Source organism: Colobus angolensis, unplaced genomic scaffold, assembly GCF_000951035.1.
Source record: "Colobus angolensis palliatus isolate OR3802 unplaced genomic scaffold, Cang.pa_1.0 Scaffold237, whole genome shotgun sequence".
Taxonomy (NCBI): domain Eukaryota; kingdom Metazoa; phylum Chordata; class Mammalia; order Primates; family Cercopithecidae; genus Colobus; species Colobus angolensis.
In genome coordinates, this window is record NW_012115566.1 from 1601246 (window position 1) to 1608221 (window position 6976).

Consider the following 6976-nt stretch of genomic DNA (forward strand, 5'->3'; position numbering starts at 1 on the left):
AAAAATTACAGTTTAAGTGGAGATAAAGATTTTTGTTTTTTTGATATTCATCCTCAAAATAAAGCAGCAACTTTCATTCAGCAGAAATTCAGCGGAGACACAAGTAGAAAGGCAGACACAATTTAGTAATTGACTTCAATTTATTGCGCTCAGTTCAAGAAATATCAGTGGACAAAGAAATAAGTAATATTATAAGAGACAAATAAGAATAAAACATTGACCTGATAGATATCATAACATTCTTTATAGCGAAGTTTTAACTGCCCAATTTTAAACTGCCCAAGAAATTCATGAATTGACTATACAATAGTCCAGTAAGAAAATATCAAAATACTTTTTAATTTAGAAAATTCATACTGTACTAGAAAATAAAGATGGAAATCAGCATCAAAATATAATCAGAAAAGTATAAAATGTTATACTTTAAAAATGTCAAATGCTTCTAAAATGCCTTGGCTCAAAGAGAAAATCAAAACTAAAATTACAGGCTAGGTAGAATAGAATGTCAATAAGACAACATATATCATTACCTGCGGAATGCTACAAAAGCAGGTCAGAGGAGAACATTTGTAACTTAAGTGTATCTTTTAAGTAAATTAGAAAGATTTTAAATGACTGAAATACTGGTGAGTATTTCACTTCAGAAACAAATAAAAGACCAACAAAACACACCAAATGAAAGCAGAAGAAAGGAATTAACAGGGAAAATCTGTTTACATGCTAGGAGAGCTAAGAAAGTATTTTTGTAAATAAAACTGAAATACAAATCTGTGGAATGTCTAATCAAGGGAAAATATAAAATTAGAATTCAAAATTAGTGATGAGAGAGGAGACATTTATAAATAGAGAAGAGATAGGTGTCTTAAGGGAAAAGCAAATATTATTTACAACTTTATATCTCTGTGTCTGATAATCCCTGATAATCTAAGCATAGTGAAGGAAATAGGATTTAGGACAACATAAATTACCAATATTGATGTGACAATAATGAATAACATTGATTGAAAGCTTGAATGGCCCCGGCATCATACTAGAATGTTATAAGCAATATGTCATTTAATCTTCAGTATCATTATCCCTCAACAAATAAGAAACTGAGAATCAGAGACACTCTATGACATACTCAAGTGACACATCCTCATAGAATAAGAACCACAGAAATAGATGAAGAGGCTGTCAAAAGTCTTTCCATTTCTAAGTCCCATGAAAGGTTCTCATTCTCTTAGGCAAGTGCTGTCATATTGTCAAGGATCAGGTAATTCTAGTGGGTTGAATAGTTTCAGGACATAAAAAAGGGATAACTGCTGAATCCATTCATTAAGGTTACCAAAACCAGACATAAATAGAACCCAAAATAAAAACAAAACATATCAAATGAGAACAATCCAATTCATACATCTAAAGGTCAACATATCAAATAAAATATTAGTAAGTAGAATCTGGCTGGTGTGTGTAAGAATAATGAATTGGACAGAAACAAACAAAATTCACTCCAATAATTCTATTTTGTTTTAAGTATCAAAACTCATTATTTTAAAAGTATCACATAGTGGTTTCATGACTTCTGTGGCTAAACAGGCTAGAATCTCCATACCCCAAGAGATCAGAGCCTTCATCCAGCGCTTTGGACTGCTTAGCCACTTTGCCTCCATGAAAAGCAATTCTTTTAGAACGTTATGTATATTGTCTTCTGTATTCCCTTTTAACATACACTCATTGGGAATTTCATGTCCTCCAAACTGGCAAAAGTAGAGTTAAAACTGTGTGCACAAATCTCAAAGATTCTCACTTGCCAAACATCCAACCTGATGATCTACCCTGTAATGAGTCCTCCCAGATACTGAGAAAAGACAGAATTATTTTCGGGGAGTTCACTGCCCCTCTCTCCAGCCAACCAGGACCCAGGAGACCCGAGTTTCGGTCCCTTCGCTGTCTTTTATGTTATCCGGGTGTGAAGCAGGAGGTAGCCTTAGCCTTTACATATAGGAGAATAAAATCCATTAGCTTTTAGAAAAATCAGTCATTGAGAAAACGCTTGAAAATCCCCATGGCCGACCTGGCTCTGGGGCTGAGACAGCGCTTAGTTGACGTCTCATTTTTGCCGGCTGCGTTTAGGAGTAGGTGGCGGAGAGTCATTTTTAATGTGCACAACCAGAAAACAGAGGACATCCCCTCCCCAGTGCCAGCCTCCCATCTACCCACCTAGGATTCGAGTCCCTGCTTTTTAATAAAGCCCTTACTATGAAAGACGTGGAAAGAAACGTCTGTACAGACAGATCTACTTTTTGCTGACTGCGTTCAGGGCCTTAAATCCCAAAGTCCAGGACGGGAATCCGTTCGCATTTGGAGCGTGTCTTCCCGTCCTACCGGGCCGGAAGAGACTGTGGCCTGCCCTCTCCAAACCCACGAAAGCATTCTGGGCGGATCTCGGGTCTCCCCTCCCCAGTCCCAGCCTCCTTGTCCCTCACTCCTCAGTCGTCTCAGTTCCCGCCTGCCCTGGGGGCCTTGGGCCCCGCGGAAGCACCTGAATTTCCACTGCCCTTCCCCGGCCCTATGCGGGGCCTGCTCCTGGACGCTGAGCAGCAATCGGTTCAAAGCCCGCGGGCGTGGCTTCTTGCAGGTCCCCGGAGGGATGAGAACCGGGACCCCCCGGGGAGTGCAAGGACTGGTTACAGAGGAGAACGCGTTATCTCCTCTGGGAGGTGATTTTCAGAACTGACTGAGGGGGAAAAAAAAAGAAAAAGAAAAGAGAAAAACCCGAAAAAACAAACAAAAAAACAAAAAAACAAGCCCAGGAGGAGCAGAAGAAAACAAAAGGTGGGAGAAAACTGGGCCAAATGACTTTTTCTTGGTCAGTCTTAAAAGTGTCGACCAAATTCCTTCAGGGCGAAGCTGCAGAGTCCTGCCGCCAGCGCCTCCCCCACCTCCGCACCCCTCCTGAGAGGCCCCACATGACACAGACCTTTACTGTCCTCTTGAGAATGACATCACAAGACCTGAAGAGGAGCTAAACGGGCTGACACCTGTAGCTGAAGAGTGCCTTAACGCCGAGTCCCACGGCTCCATGCGAGAGATGCCTATTCCTCCTCTGACAAATTTGGCAGCTTCAGGTACTCTAAGTGAGTGACTTTCAAGATTCGAAGGTTTTTAAAAATTATGTACAGATATATTCCTTTTAATGGTCTTCACGTATTGTATAGCTTTCTGTAATGCTCTTTCTTGGATTAATAGAAAAATCCCTTGACACTATAAACTGGCGAATACGTTTCCCCGTGTATTCGTATGTCTTCAAAAGAGACTGAGGAAATGAAGTATCTCTCGAGTTGGCACATTTTTGAAGACAGCAGTTAACACTCAAGAAACTCATTTTGTCAAAGTAAAATGAGATAGATTCACTTTTAAATGGCACTTCCGCGTGGCTCTATGGCTTAGCTGGTTAAAGCGCCTGTCTCGTAAACAGGAGATCCTGGGTTCGACTCCCAGTGGGGCCTGATGTTTTTCCCGAGAAAATGAGCTGTTTCTGAAAACTATTTTCTTGACGAGGAACTGCGTCTTCCCACTAATTGTCAAACAGCAGTAGAACACAATTGGATAAATTCCAAGCTGTTTAACTGCATCCTGCTCAGATTCCTTACTTTTAAAAAGTAAATTCTTAGGAGGAAGACAACGCAAATGCAAAGCACTGCCAAAGAATAATGCATGTGACCCACCACTATCAATTTCATATGTCTTGCTTTAAACTGTGGTAAAATGTTTTTGAGCACTTACAATGTGTTATAGTTTAAAGCATATAGATAACTGTTGTAGGCTTGCAGGTAAATAAAATCTCTCTAGATTCTAAAAATCTCCAGCTCTATAAGATAAGAAATTAATGAGCAACAAACCCATTAGTAGATACAAACAAAAATTAGGACATTTGCAGGGGCATGCTTGCCATTTTTTCTTTTCTTTTCTTTTCTTTTTTTTTTTTTGAGATGGAGTCTCTCTCTGTCACCCAGGCTCCAGTGCAGTAGATATTCTCATGCCTCAGCCTCCAGAGTTGCTGGGATTACAGGCGTGTGCCCACGCCCAGCTAATTTTTGTATTTTTATTAGAGACAGGGTTTTACCATGTTGGCCAGGCTGGTCTCCAGTTCCTGCCTCAAGTGATCCGCCTGCCTCGGCTTCCCAAAGTGCTGGGATTACAGGCGTGAGCCACTGCGCTTGGACTGCTTTTTACTTTTTAATGAGAAATATTCACAATTTTTTACAGGCGTGAGCCACTGCGCTTGGACTGCTTTTTACTTTTTAATGAGAAATATTCACAATTGGCTACTATGTTACTCTAAGAATCGTAAGTAGCAAGGTAAAATAATTGGAAAATGGTCCCTTATGTCTGGACCTCACAGCTGTACATTTTGATTGGGACCTTGTTGAATTAGGTCACATCGCCTGTATTCAAACCTCAGCTGCTCCACTTGATGCCTAAGGGACCTTTAGCAAATTGCTCTAGCTCCATGAGCATCACTTTCCTCACATGTGGAACTGAAATAGTAATAAGCCTACCTAATATGGTTGATGGGAGGGCTTGTTGAATAAGTACACACAACATGGTTTAGAAGGATATTTGGCACCTAAACAAGCAATAAATTTCACTATATTGCTGCTTTTTTTTTTTATCATTTTTCTTATTTATTGAACAATTAGGGCCAAGTGTTTAATCCTTTTACTCTGAAACTGCCTTTGCAAAACTATGGCAGTGAGAGAAATCTGAGATGGCTGTGGCTGACTCCATCTTGCTTCTAGCCTCACAGGCTGGCTGTCTTTGCTCATTTCTGGGCATGGACCAAGTTAACTGTGGAGTCCTAATTAGGGAGAAGGAGTCAGGCTGGCAGGACCAAGGGAAAGCAAGAACAGAAAGCAGATAAGCTATAAGTCTGCCTTTCTTCATGGTCCAGGACACATAGCCCTCTTGTACAAACGACTCACAATCTTCCTGTGCTCAACCATCACCACACACCTGCAACGTAGCTCATTTCAACATCGGCATTATCAGTACTGCACAAAGCCCTCTTCAGTTTACAGCATAAACACTATTCTACAAAATCTCCAGCAAGCCTTTGTTTCTTTGCAGTCAGCTTCTCTCATGCTGATTTGGCCACTGCTTTTTCGCAATCTATTTTCACACTTTCTCTAATAAATCGCCTTTCTAGGGTCTTTGCAGAAGTAATCAAGTTATGATGAGGTCATTCTGGATTAGGGAGGGGCATAATCCAGTGACTTGGATCTTTATTTGAAGAAAGAGAGGGAGGTTTGGACACAGAGACACAGACATACTGGGAAGACGGCCCTGTGAAGATGGAGGCAGAGATTGCAGTTACTGGCCACAAGCCAAGGAATGACACTGCCATTGCAAAATTATAACTGAAAAAATTATTACAGTAAAAGAGATCTGACCTAACTGACTCCATCATGCTTCTAACCTCCAGCCTGTCCTTGTTCATTCCTGGGCGTACGCTGAAGTAACTTTGGGAAGAACTTAGTTTATAGTTTAACTTTGAAACAAGGATGATAACAGCCCTTTCCCAAAACAAACCCCCTTCCTGCCTAGGGACTAGACTGCTTTTGTAGGACTAACAAATTAGCCACAAGATTAGAAATTAAGGTTTACAAGTCATGCGGCTGGAGGTTACAAGATTCTAACACTCCCCAAATTGCTACTAGTGATAATATCACTATTCTATTGTAAAACCTAACAGACGCTACACTCAATGGATCCGCCATACCACCCAGGTCAATAAATTGGCTCATCTGATCTCATGGTCCCCACCTAGGAACTGACTCAGCACAAGAAGCTTCAACTCACTATGCTTTCATCTCTGACCCAACCAATCAGCACTCCCAACTCACTGAACACTACCCACCAAATTATCCTTAAAAATCCCAATCCCCATGTTTTGGGGGAGACTGATTTAAGGAATAATAAAACTCCAGTCTTCTGTACAGTCACCTCTGCACGAATTAAACTCTTTCTCTATTGCAATTGCCTTGTCTTGATAAGTTGGCTCTGTCTAGGCAGCAGGCAAGGAGAACATGTTAGGTGGTTACAAGAACACCAAGGATCTCTGGCAATCACCACAGTTGAAAGAGGCAAGGAAGGGTTCTTCCCAAGAGCTTTTAAAGGAGCCTGACCCTGTACACACCTTGATTTTAGACTTCTGGCTTCCAGAACTGTAAGAAAGTAACTTTCTATCACTTTAAGCCACCCAGTTTGTGGTAATTTGTTATGACATCCCTAGGAAACTAACACAAAGCATTAAAACAAAATTAGTGATTTATACTAGCAAGTAAGTGAAATCTATTATTTTTCCTAAATAACAGACGACATCTGGGACAGTCACACCTCAGCTTAAAATTACAAACCTGCAGTATTCCACTTACCTGGTTGTTTTACAGTAGCACAGAATCTTGGAAACCCTCTCAATTCTTTTTCTTCTTCCTAGTTTGTTTTTTACAGGCCACCACACCTGAAACAGACATTGCAAAATTATGACAGTAAGCCCGTGCTGACTTCATCTTGTTTCCAGCCTCACTGGTTGGTTGTCTTTGCTCATTCCTGGGCTTGGGCCAAACTAATTTTTGGAGAAATATAGTTTATAATTTAAATGGTGATGCCCCTTCCCAAAGACTAAACTGTTCTTATAAAACTAATAAAAGGCCACCAAGTTAGAGGATAAGAAGGTCTGAATTCTAAATAATTACCAGCCATTATTCTGGAGGTAATATGATTTGCAACTTCCCCAATTACTCTGGCAGATAACATCACTATTGTACAACCTACAACATGGTGATGTCTTTTCAGGTTTTTGCATTTCTGACAACCACATGTCCTCACCTGGACCCACCAACCCCTCCTGCGGCCTCCACCCAGGAATTGACTCAGCATGAGAGGACAGCCTCAATTCCCTATGATTTCATCTCCAGCCCAACCAATCAGC

General features: G+C 40.8%; 1 non-coding gene across 1 annotated transcript; it reads left to right on the top strand.

Moving 5' to 3' along the window:
* Positions 1-3417: 3417 nt before the first annotated feature.
* Positions 3418-3491, top strand: TRNAT-CGU. The gene has a single exon. It is a non-coding gene; the product is annotated as a tRNA-Thr (tRNA).
* Positions 3492-6976: the final 3485 nt, after the last annotated feature.